At 48.5% G+C, this 13531-nt stretch overlaps 1 protein-coding gene across 8 annotated transcripts in view; it reads right to left on the reverse strand.

Annotated features, from left to right (window-relative positions):
- The window catches only part of DLG3 (discs large MAGUK scaffold protein 3), a 1213683-nt gene that overhangs the window by 692153 nt on the left and 507999 nt on the right, over window positions 1–13531 (reverse strand). The gene's annotated exons all lie outside the window — the stretch shown is intronic.

The following is a 13531-nucleotide window of genomic DNA, read 5'->3' on the forward strand; positions in this document are numbered from 1 at the left end:
CATATATAGGCACCACCCCGGCGCACTGATGTCAGTTTCTTTTCACGACTTTCCAGCAGCGGAGCCATGAAGAACACTGAGAGTGGTGCAGCAAAACTAGGGCCCTTAAAGGGAAGTTTCTGTCCCTAGAAATCAGTTTGCAGTGCGGGGAGGATGGGCGGGTCAGTAAGGAATCTGCAACTACAATATGTCTCTACCAGATATATTGTTACCGAAGGAAAGTAAGTTGTACATCTGATAGAGACTTCTAGTTGCAGATTCCTTACCTTTGAATAGATACCCGAGCAATACCATCCCCGGTGATGGGCTGCGAACCAAGATCACACCAAAAAGTCCTGTAGGACAGAACGGCCGAAGTGGCAGTCCCTGTGGAACTGACTGTCCAGGCAGTAGTGTTTGGTAAAAGTGTGCAGAGATGCCCACGTTCCTGCCTGACAAATGTCCAGGACTGGAGCGCCCCGTGCTAGTGATGTGGTAGCAGCAGTAGCTCTGCTGGGGTGGGCCTGCAAACCTTCAGGAGGTTGCTTCTTAGCCAGAGCGTAGCACAGTTTAATGCATAAGAGCATCCATCTTGAAATGGTCCTCTTCTGCACCGTCTTCCCCTTCTTTGCACCCACATATCCCACAAAGAGTCGATCGTCCAACTGGAAGTCTTTGGTACGATCTAGGTAGAACGCCAACACTCTTTTTGGGTCCAGACAGAGAAGTCTCTCCTCTTCATCTGAGGGATAGGGGGGTGCATAAAAGGTAGGCAAAGTGATAGACTGCCCGACATGGAAGGGTGTCACTACTTTAGGTAGGAAAGAAGCACTTGGGTGATGTACCACTTTGTCAGGCTGTATTGCCAGGAAAGGAGGTTTAGATGAGAGAGCCTGGAGCTCACTTACTCTGCGGGCAGAGGTGATGGCAACTAAGAAGACAGTTTTGATGGTTAAGAGCCGTAAAGGGCAGTGGTGAAGCGGCTCGAACTGGGCACACATAAGTTATGTTAATACTAGGTTCAGATCCCATTGGGGCATGATGAATGGGGTAGGAGGAAAAAGATGTGTGAGGCCTTTAAGAAATTTCCCAACAATGGGAGATTTGAATAAAGAAGGTTGATCTGGTAACCTCAAGAAAGCAGAGATAGCAGAGAGATATCCCTTAAGGGTGCTCAGGGTGGAGCCCTGTTGGGCAAGGGAAAGAATAAAGAGAAGACCTGAGAGAGAGGAGCAGATAGAGGATTGACAGATTTGTCGATGCACCATGCCACAAATTTCTTCCAATGACAGGCGTATATGGTTTTGGTTTGAGGGACGCCTGGCTGTCAAGATAATGTTACAAACTTCGGGTGGTAGATCAAAAGAAATCTCCACGCAAGGAGGCAGAGGGTGGACAGGTTCGGGTGGATGACCCTCCCCTGTTGCTGCGATAGAAGATCCTCCCGAAGAGGCAGTCTGATCGAAGGAGCTATGGCCATGCTCAACAGCTCAGGATACCAGACTCTTTGTGCCCAGTCTAGAGCCACCAGGATTACTTGGGCCCGGTTGTGCCTGATCTTCGTCAGAACTCTGGGCAGAAGTGGTATGGGCGGAAAGGTGTACAGGAGGCCTGAATTCCACTTGTGACGAAAAGCATCGCAGAGCGAGTGCCGCCTGGGAAAATTCAACGTGCAAAACAGCTAATATTGCGCTTTCTCTAAAGAGGCGAACAAGTCTAACTAAGGTTCTCCACTCTGAAGGAAGACACCTTGCGTCACCTCCGGATGGAGACACCATTCTTGATTGACCACGCATCGTCGGCTGAGTTCGTCTGCCCTGGCGTTCAGGGAGCCCGCCAGGTGTTGAACCACCAGGGAAATGCCCTGATGTTTCAGCCAAGTCCAGAGGGGAAGCGCCTCTTGACAAAGGGTCCACAACCCCAGTCCGCCTTGTTTGTTGCAGTACCACATAGCAGTGGTGTTGTCTGTGAACGCCTGAACTGCTTTCCCTTTGAGAGAGGGAAGACATGCTTTTAATGCTAGTCGAATCGCTCAGAGCTCCAGAAGATTGATATAAAGCCCGGTTTCCGCTGGAGAGCAGAGGCCTCTGATCTCCGCCTCTCCCATGTGGTCACCCCATCATTGGATTGACGCATCTGTCACTACTGTAAGATCTGGTTGAGGAAAGGATAGGGATCTGTCTTTGTTCCAATCCTGATTCATTAACCACCACTGCAGGTCTCTTGCAGTTCCTTCCGAGATCTAGACCTTGTCGGAGAGATTCCCCTGATGTTGCGCCCACTGGAACTTCAGGTCCCACTGCAGAGCCCACATATGCCATCGGCCTTTTGAACTAGCAGGATGCAGGAGTCCTTGAGTCCCAGCAGCCTCAGAGACATTCTCACTGAAATCCAGGATAGAGGCTGAAACATCAGTATCATAGCCCGAATTTCCTGGACTCGTTTTTCGGGAGGATACGCCCGAAACTGCATTGTATCCAGAACAGCTCCAATGCAAGGGACCGTTTGAGAAGGAGTCAGGTGTGACTTCGGCACGTTGATAGTGAACCCCGGCGAATGCAAAAGGTTTGCCGAAGTCTGGAGGTGGGAGACGACTGTCACCTTCAACAGCCAATCATTGAGGTAGAGGAAGACTGGAACCTCTAACCTGCGCAGATAAGCTGCCACCACTACCATCACTTTCTGAACACCCGAGGGGCACTAGTAAGGCCAAAAGGGAGCACAGTGAACTGAAAGTGCTCGTGACCTACCACAACTCGTAGGTAACGTCTGTGGGCCGGCAAGACGTAGATGTGGAAGTATGTGTCTTGCAAGTCCAACGCTACCATCCAGTCTCCTGGGTCCAAGGCAGATAAGACCTGAGCCAATGTCAACATTTTGAACTTCTCCTTCTTGAGGAAGAGATTGAGGGACCGAAGATCTAATATAGGATGAAGACCCTTGTCCTTTTTCGGCACCAGAAAGTAGCGGGAATAAAAACCACGACCTACTTCTGGCAGAGGGATTCTCTATAGCTCCTTTGGCCAAAAGGACTTGGATTTCCTCGCAGAGAAGTGCCATATGATCCTCCAATATGCAATTGTATGAAGGTGGCATGGCTGGAGGAAATGTCTAGAAGGGAAGAGAGTAGCCCCTTCGGACGATCTGGAGAACCGACCTATCCAAGGTAATGGATTGCCATTGGGGCAGGCGATGGCGAATCCTGCCACCAACTGGTTCCTGGTGTACCCGCGGACTAGGAAGGTTTAGAGGCTAAGGAGGGGGTGGGGGTGGACTGGGCGACTGCTGGCTCCCTGATCCTTGGGGCATCGGATCCTGCGTCCACGGCCGCATAGGGGCTGTACAGCATACAATGGTTGAGGGCCAGGCGGGAAAGAATGCGGCTGGGTGCCCCTTATGTAGCCATGAAAGGGGCAAAAGGTGGGCTGATGGAGTCTAGGAGCAGGCGCAAGGCCAAAGGACCGGGCTGTGGATCGGGAATCCTTGAAGCTCTTGAGCGCTGAGTCCGCCTTGTACCCAAAGAGATGTGTGCCATCAAAGGGCATGTCCATCAGAGATTGCTGGACAACCCCTGGAAAGCCAGATGTTCTCAGCCAGGCGTGGCGTCTCAATGCCACTGTCGATGCAACCGATATGCCAAGAGAGTCGGTCGTATCCAGTCCACAACAAATCATGAACTTTGCTGCATCCCTCCCATCTGTCATGGCTTGGGAAAGGACAGTCCAGGCCTCCTCCGGAACTCTAGGCAGGACTTGCGTGACCGTATCCCAGAGAGTATGGGAATAGCGGCCCAAAAGGCATGCAGTGTTCACGGACCGCAGCGCTAGACTGTTGGAAGAAAACATCTTCTTCCCCAAGTTGTCCAGTCTTTCTGATTCCCTTTCCTCGGGTGCGTCAGGGAATGTGCCCGATGAAGATGAAGCCTGGATGACAAAACTCTCAGGCGTGGGATGTTGGGTAAGGAATTTTGGGTCTGTTGGTGCAGGCCGATGGCGGCGGGCAATCGTCCTATTCACAGGAGCCCCTGTGCTGGGACTGGACCAAGTACCCAAAAGGACGTCCGTCAGTGCCTCATTAAAGGGAAGAAGGGGTTCTGATGTGAAAGACCCCAGCTGAAGCACGTCGGTTAGGATATTAGGCTTAACCTCCACAGAAGGTAGCTCAAGGTACAAGACCTCAGCCAACCTTCTGACCTCCATGGAGTACGTGGCACCCTCCTCTGAACCCACGGTAGGGGGAGAGAGCATACCGGTGTCAGGGGAGGTGTCTAGACCACTGGCATCACCCAAATCCTGCACCCAGTCCATTTGGGGGGTCAAGCTGGTATTCTAAAGGGTCCAGCGTCCCCTCTAAACTCTCCCCGTATCCATACCCGTAAGCATAAGGGTCTGGATCAATCCTGGGCCCAGGGGAGCCCATAGACAACAGAATCGTCATTGAGCAACGTCGTTCTGGCTCTTGGTCGTAGGGTATGAGAATAGGATCGACGTCGACTGTGGGCCCAACTGATGTCAGGAGCGTCGACATCTGACCCAACGCCAGGGAAGATCACTGTGGCACGACCGGCGTCAGGACAGATCCAAGATTGGCCGAAGCTGATGACTTCGAACCTGAGGGGACCCCCACCAACTCACCTGTGCCCGAAGGCACCAAAGGTGGGTCGGTCTGCCCAAAAATGAGGCACATTACCTCATAAAACTCTTTGAGCTGGGCAGGAGTGTCTCCAGCTCCCGGAAAGTCGGGGAAGCGCGGGGCGGACCCATATTGAGCCTCCGAGGACAGGGGCCAACAGCGTCCACGCTCTTCCCACGCCGCATCATCCGAGCGATGGGGTGACGTCGAAGAACGCTTGTTCTTCTTCAACTTCTTTTTTTTATGACCCGAATGTCCCGATGACTTCGAGGACGAAGAGTGGGGGTGACTCCGTGGCCGGTCTCAAGACCTTCCTTTTGAACGAGACCGTGAGCACCGCGGAGTCGAGTGTCGGCCTACCATTAGCTTTAGGGACCACTCCCTAGAGCTCATGAACTACGAGCCCATATCCCTGCTCACCTCCCTCATCAAATTCCTTGAAAAGACCATCAACCACCAACTCATGGAATACCTCAAGAGCAATGATCTTCTGGACGAATACCAATCCAGATTCTGCACAAACCCCACTACCGAAACTGCCCTGATCACAACCACTGACATCAGAACCCTCCTCAATGGGGGAGAAATGGCAGCCCTCCTTGACTTCTCTGCGGCTTTTGACACTTTGTCCCACCACTCCTTGATAAAACGCCTTCATCAGATTGGAATCCAAAAGGACACCCTCAAATGAATTGCTTCCTTCCTCACTGGCGGAACACAGTAAGTCTGTCTTCCACCTTTCACCTCAGAACCCAAGAACATGATTTACGGTGTCCCTCAAGGTTCATCTCTCAGCCCCAGTCTGTTCAACACCTACATGACTCCCCTGGCCAACATCGTCAGAAACGACAGACTCAACATTATCTCCTACGCAGACGACATCCAGCTCATCCTCCCTCTATCTGAAGACTCCTCCACCACGAAAGCAAACTTTCACCAGTGCATGACCAACGTCGCTGACTGGATGCAACTCAACTGCCTCAAGCTCAACACTGACAAAACATGGGTACTGATCTTCAGACACAACTCATCACAGCGGAATGACTCCTGGCGGCCTGCCGATCCGGGACCCACTCCCAGCCTCACCGACCAAGCTCAGAACCTCGGCATCATCTTGGACAGAAAACTCACCATGAAGAATCAGATCAATGCAGTCTCCTCTGCCTGCTTCCATACCCTGTGCATGCTCCAAAAGATCTTCAAATGGCTCCCCATCTCCACCAGACGCACCATCACCCAAGTCCTTGTCACCAGCCTCTTGGACTACGACAACACACTTTAGGCGGGATTCACCTCTCACCTCCTCAAGAGGCTGCAGGCCATCCAGAACTCGGCAGCCAGACTCATACTCAGCCTCCCCAGAGGCACCCACATCACCCCCCTTCCTGAAGAAAATCCACTGGTTTCCCATCCACAAGAGATGCCAATTCAAGATCCTGACTCACGTCTACAAGGCCCTGCAAAACCAAGGACCAACTAACATAAACCATAGTCTGAGCATCCACCAACCTCCAGACTCCTACGCTCTGCCTCCCTCCCACCTCGCCCACACCCCTGCATCCGCTGAAGCACCAGTGGTGGATGCTCCTCCTCCAATCTCACTGCAAAATCCTGGAACAGCCTCCCCTCCATCCCCAAACTCCCCCATCTCTTCTGGAGTTCAGAAAGGGGCTCAAGACCTGGATTTTCAACTGATGGCTACAAAGCAGCCTAGATCTCAGTGCCTGGATACCCTCATGGGTGATTATTAAATGCTACAAATTCTGATTGATTGATTGATTAAGCCACCCCGGACCTCCACATGCGCACTAACTTACCCTAACACATGCTCAAAACCATTAACCCTCCACAGCATCTCTTCAAGTGCACTGATCAACCCCAGCATTCCTCCCAAGCACTAACTCACCACAGCAACTCCATAAACGCACTAACCCACATCAGCAGCTCCTCAAATACACTGCTTTATCCCAGTATCACCTCTTGAAAAATAACCACCACAGCACCTCCTCAAGAGCATTCCCAAATACCTATCTGCAGATTGCTTATTATTCATTTGCACAGGAAGTAGCGTCACTGCACTACCCATCATGCAGCCACAGAGGAAGTGAAATAACTGCATTCTCCATCATCGATCTTCATAGGAAGTAACATCACTGGTTTATCACCAACACTATCTTTAAAAAAGAAGCCAAGCAAGAGGGCTTAATTTCCCATCATCCATCTGTAAAGGAATAGACATCACTGAGTTTCCCATTATCCATCTTCACAGGAAATGACATCACTGGTTAGCGCCAAATTTCCCATTTTCAACAAAACCACCTTTAAAAAAGAAGCCAAGCAAGGGGACTTCATTTCCCATCATCCATCTGCACAGCAATTGACGTCACTAAATTTCCCATTATCCATCTTCACAGGAAGTGACATCACCGTTTTTCCGCCTAAGCCATCTTTAAAAGAAGAAGGCAAGCATGATGACTTCTTTTCCCATCATCCTTCTACATATCACTTCCTGCCTTCTCTTTACTGCGACCATTTTTTAGGACGTCCCATCACCTGTTCCAGTGAAGCCTACAAGGAAAGATTGTAATCATGTGCCTCACTTAGCATCCCATACTGCTAATCCTTGTGATCACACCCAGAGGTGGACCCCCCAGACAATCATATGGTATTTGTAGGACAGCTACACCCGACTACAAACACATCCCACTAACTACTATGCCCTTAAACTACATAACACACATTCCAACTCAGGCTCATTAATGCTCACTCTGCAGTACTCCATGCACCAGACATCGCAGACCTCATCACCTATCACAAGCTTGATGCCCTCATCAACACAGAAACATGGTCAAGCTGCACATCTTATCACATCCTAGATGTCCTTCTTCCCCCAGTCTACATCATATCATATGGATTGTGCTCATAGGAAGAGAAGAGGCCTCAGTGTCATCCAAAAGTCCTCTTGGTCATGCACACTAGGCAAACAAGTAACGAAGAATTGCGTGAGGCTGTTGGCAAACCATTTCCTTCTCTGAAATTCAGACCACCACATTCCATCCGACCTACAGGCATCTGGGGCTAAACAAGGACTACATTGATGAACCCTCAGATCTCCTCACTACCTGGTGTCCACATCATCCTCTTGGTGACTTCCACCTCCCAGACAAGGTAAAAAAAAAGAGTGACACCCTCTTCATCCTTATTAATACACTCAATATGCTACAGCATGTCACACAACCAACATACTCCGAAGGTCACTTCCTTGACATTGTCTTCTCAACATAACCAACAATCCAAGCAGACCCTTGGACTTGACGGATCACTCTGCCATCCCTATCTCCCTGCTCAGCATCCTAACAACAAAACAAGGTGAACGCAAAAGAGAAAAAAAGATGAAACCTTCAGATCCTTCTAAGACTTCTCCATAGACAACCTAACACTTGAACACGTCTCTCACCCCATCAACTCCACATTTGATGCCAACACCTTTTTAAACAACTTCAACAATTTTTTTAAGAAGCTATGTGAACATCCACACCCCAATTACAACACAACGGTGTAAGTCAAAGCATTCAACAACCTGGTATTCTAAAGTCCTCACTGACAATGAGTGATCCATTTACAGACAGGAAAATAAAAGGATGAAAAACAGAACTCCTGAAGACCTCTTGATACTTAAGGCCCTCTGCACAGCACACAGACAGTTCATCATATCAGCCAAAGCAAAGTACTGTACCATCAATGAAGCCACCAACAGAAGCAGAACGTTGCTCGAGACAATCAAGCACTGCATCAACCCCCTGCCAGACCCACCTATTCCTCAATCCACAAAAAAGTGCAATATCATCAGCCTCTTCCACCTTTCCAACTGAAGCCAGCTTGTTTACATGGGCACCTCCAGATCACAAAAAAGCACTATTACATATGGAGTACATACTGTCTCCTGTCATCTTCAACTTTTACATGGAGCTGATTGGTGCTCTACTAAGCCAATATAGCTTGGTGCTATATTCACCAATATGTCAATGATACACAACTCTAGCTGGAAGTCTCCTCTGCTTCAGACTTCCAAGGCCTCAAACACTGCCTGCACATCATCCAGGCCTGGATGGCCAGCGCCTACCTGAACCTCAACCCAACCAAGACAGAATTCCTATTAATCGCCAAGAATACCTAACAAAACACAGTTCAAATCTGGCTTAATGGCATGAACCTTGACAGTTTTGAACCCCAACTCTCACTGAATGCCAAATCACTTGAATTTGCCCTGGACACCAATATCTCCCTTGAGGAACACACTTCCCCAAAAAATACGGCCTGGTGCAAGCTCTCTCTTTTTTAAAAAGTCAAAACATTTCTTCCAGAAAGTAACTTCAGAATTGCTGTTCAATCCTTTCTACTTTTGCATTTGGATGGTAGTAATGCCCTATACTGGCACCCCTTAGGAGGATCCTGCATGCCGCAGCATGTCTCATCCAGGGCCTGAGGAAATATGATCATATCACCACCACCACCCTGATAGAACTCCTTTGGCTCCACTTGCTGGCTCACAACATCTTCAGAACTAGCTGATTCACTTACAAAGCTATCACAACCAACACCCCTGCTTATCCAGCAACCAAGTTCTGGTGGTACTCGGCACACTTACAGCCAGGACGCAAGAAAACTGCGAACTAAGAAGTGTAATAAAGAAAAACAAGACAACAACATCCCTTATCCGTCAGGACCGCCCCAAAGGTGCTCCAATTTAGGAAAAGAACACTATAGACCAATGTATCAACCATCCAACTCAGCTTTCTCTCGTATTACTCGCCAACTGTAAGCATGACTTTGACCACGTACAGCACTCTTCTCCCTTTTGGCTAAGTCCATTCTACAGAAATATCATATACATACATATACACTGATCCACTATAGCACCTCCTCGAGACTGCGAACTCCCCACCACATCCTCAAGAACACTCAGCCAGCCGAGCACCTCCGCAAGAGCACTGATGGATCCTAGGATACCCTCTTCAGCACTAACCCACGCCACCCCCTCAAAACACTCTTGTAGATAAACAGCTGATGCACTCACCATTACCTTATCTGAACAGCAACCCATCTGAACACTCCTTTAAGAGATAAACCATCCTAGCACCATCTTCTGTGCACTAGCCCATCTCATCGAGCATCCCCTCCTGCGTACACTCGCACCCTTGCACCACCTCAAGAGCAGTGATCCAAACACCTCCACAAGAATAGTAACTTATCCCAGCACCTTCGCAAGACCACTAACACCCCACAGCACATCCTCAAGAGCACTAATCTACCCCATTGTCTACACAGAAGGACTACGCCACCCCAGCACATCCTTAACAGCACTAATATACTCCACACACCCTTGAAAGAACTATTCCATCAGAGCATCTCCTCGAAAGCACAGATCTACCACACCTTCACAAAAGCACTAACCCACCCCAACACCTCCACAAGAGCTCTAACGTACACCAGCACCTCTGCAAGAGCAATACCCCCACCACCCACTCAAAAACACTAACTTACCACAGCACCTCATCAAGAGTACTGATCTATTTATTACTGCAACCCCTCAAGAGCACCGCCCCAGCAAAGCAACTTCTCCTGGGCACTAACCCATCCCAGCACCTCGTCAAGAGCACTGAACCATCCCAAAACCCCTCAAGAGGACTGACCCACCTAGCACATCACCAAGAACACTAACCCAGCACATCATTAAGAGCACCAGTCCACCTCGGCATCTCCCATCCCAGCATCCACAAAAGCACTGCCCACACACCTCCACAGTACCTCATCCTTAGAATTAGGTCACCCTAGGAGCTCCTCTAGTGCAACCCCCAACCAGCAACTCCTCAAGCAAGCCAAACAGCCTCAGCTCCTCTGCAAGACGGCTGCTCTATCAAGTATCACATTTTGAGCTCAACACGGAATCGGGTTTCTCCTCAAGCACTCAACCCATTCTCACAGCACCCCTAAGCACTCAGCATGCCCTTTCATTCCACACACTTCTCAACAACCCTTTTATGCACCACAAACAAATTCCAGTATGCCTTTGTCAGACGAAAAGCATTCCTGCACTGTTCTCTTGAACACCAAACGTGTATTAGAGACGCCTTCAAAACACATCTAACTCTTCGCAGTGGCTGCTCCCTAAGCACTGAACCTAGAGCAGCACCCTTCCTAGGTACCAAACTTATCCCGGCATCCCTCTTGAGTACCAGGTCCATCACAGCGTCACCTCCCATTGCTCAGCATTGGAACACCCTGAGCACCAACTGATCCAGGCATCCCTTCCCTGAGGACAAACCCAATCCCAGACCTTCCTCCAAAATGTGCCTAACCCTTCCCAGTGCATGCTCACGAGGCATCAAGCCTATGCCAATCAACATCCTGAGCATTGAAGTATCCTGGCAGAGCTTCCTGAACAAACTCTGCTGCTGGTACTAGCCCCCACTGGAGCACCAGCCCGTTGCAGGACACTCCCATGGCCAGGAAGTGCTCAACACAACATCCTCCCCAGAGAACACCCTGTGAAATGGATGAAGGATGGATTTCTGGGATGTGTGAGGGCTGCAGGTCAGAGATGACTGAATGCTGGATCTCAGCAATGAGTGAGGGCTGCAGGTCAGAGATGACTAAATGCTGGATCTCTGAGATGAGTGAGGGCTGCAGGTCAGAGATGACTGAATGCTGGATCTCTGAAATGAGTGAGGGCTGCAGGTCAGAGATGATTGAATGCTGGATCTCTGAGAAGAGTGACACATGGGCATGTGTCTGATCTCTGAGATGAGTGAGGGCTGCAATTTAGAGATGGCTGAAAGATTGATCTCTGGGTTGGGTGACTTTTAATGGCCTGAGATGACTGAAAACTGTATCTCTGGACTGAGTGACTGCTGAGGGTCTGAGATGACTGAACAGTGGATCTCTGAGACGAGTGACTACTAATGATCAGATTTGGCCGAAGTCTGGATCCCTGAGATGAGTGATTACTAATGGCCTGAGATGAATGAACGCTGGATCTCTGAGATGAGTGACTACCGATGGTCTGAGATGACTGAAGGATGGATCTCTGAGATGAGTGACTAGTGATGGTCAGAGATGGCCAAAGTCTGGATCCCTGAGACGAGAGAGGGTTGCAGATCAGAGACACTGAATGCTGATTCTCTGGGCTGAGTGACTACTGAACACTGGATCTTTGAGATCAATGACAGCTGCAGGTCAGAGATGACTGAAGGATGGATGTCTAAGATGAGTGACTACCGATGGTCAGAGATGGCTGAAGTCTGGATCCCTGAGATGAAAGACTACTAATGACCTGAGATGACTGAATGCTGGATATCTGAGGTGAGTGTGGGCTACAAATCAGAGATAACTGAAAGCTGGATCTCTGAGATGATTGATTACTAATGGTCTGGGATGGGTGAATGCTAGATCTCTGAGACGGGTTACAGCTGCAGGTAAGAGACAGCTGGAATTAGGACATGACTGAAGCTAGTAGAGAGAAAGAACTTAGAGGTGGCTCACAGCTGGCGCTCTGAGGTGGTGATTCGCTGTTGCCCAGAGATTTCCAATGTTTTCTCCTGGGAGCCATTTTATGGCCAGAGCAGAGAACCGGCTCAACACAGTTGAAAAATAAGGACAGAATGTCTGGCAAAAGCACCTCCCTGGGCTGACAGCACAGAATATGTTCTTTTACTAAATTTGCATTAGTGCGTCTCACTCCTTTTGTGTACCAGCCAATACCAATATCTTGTTGTGCCTGTTTCCCTCGTTTATTTGATCTATCTTTTCATCAAAGTAATCCTTTTTTGTCCACCCTTCACAGTGCCTACCTTCCCAGGATCAGACAATGCTTCAAATGTGGCCCCTCCAAATGACCTGTGCCTCTGCTTACTACATACAATACTCGGTGACTTATAGCCTGGTCTGCGCTATGTAAATACCCTTCGCTCACACATTTATACATCTGTTTCCATACGTTCATCTGTCTCCATCCTACTGCAATCCATTCATTCATCCGTTCATCTTGACTTCTATCCTATGGAAATGTAACCCCAGCTGACCAAAAGCTGAGCTCTGTCGACATCTCCATATATATCAAACATGTAGGTCTGTGTCATATATATTTGTGTTCTTATATGTGAATATATATATATATATACATAAATAAATATATATGTATATATATATATATACATATATTTTCACATGTAGAAAAAGAAATATATACGACACACAGACCTATGTGTTTATATAATAATAATGTGTCTGCATACGCGTCCTGTATTGCCCACACTGTTCCACGTCAGAGCCAGTGCACACATGAGCCTTCAATGGCATCCATGTTGGTATGTAAGAGACGTGAATTTTGTCCACGAGTTCTGTAGATAAACAGACTGCAGAATGTCATCCATAGGGGTATGCATGAAAAGCTAGACAATATTTACACTGCTATCAAAGCATGTACGTTTATGTAGGGATTCATAAATAAAAGGTCATTTGCATGAGAAATGACACTTGTGAGCCACACAGCTCCTTCCTGTATACCTGGATGTTGATTTTAGGTAGGTATGATATATACATATATATATATATGTGTGTTTGTGTGCGTGTGCATGTGAGCACACGCACACTCTCAAAAGCTGGATGGCCCATATGATTATATATCAGACGTACACATTCACCTGTCTCTTCGTACCTGACCAGATGTTGAGATAGATATGTATGATCTATAGATACATATGTGTACGTGAGCACACACACACTCTCAAACGCTGGATGGCCCATATGATTATATATCAGACGTACACATTCACCTGTCTCTTCGTACCTGACCAGATGTTGAGATAGGTATGTATGATCTATAGATACATATGTGTGAGCACACGCACACTCTCAAACG

This window comes from Pleurodeles waltl, chromosome 2_1 (genome assembly GCF_031143425.1).
Source record: "Pleurodeles waltl isolate 20211129_DDA chromosome 2_1, aPleWal1.hap1.20221129, whole genome shotgun sequence".
Lineage (NCBI taxonomy): Eukaryota > Metazoa > Chordata > Amphibia > Caudata > Salamandridae > Pleurodeles > Pleurodeles waltl.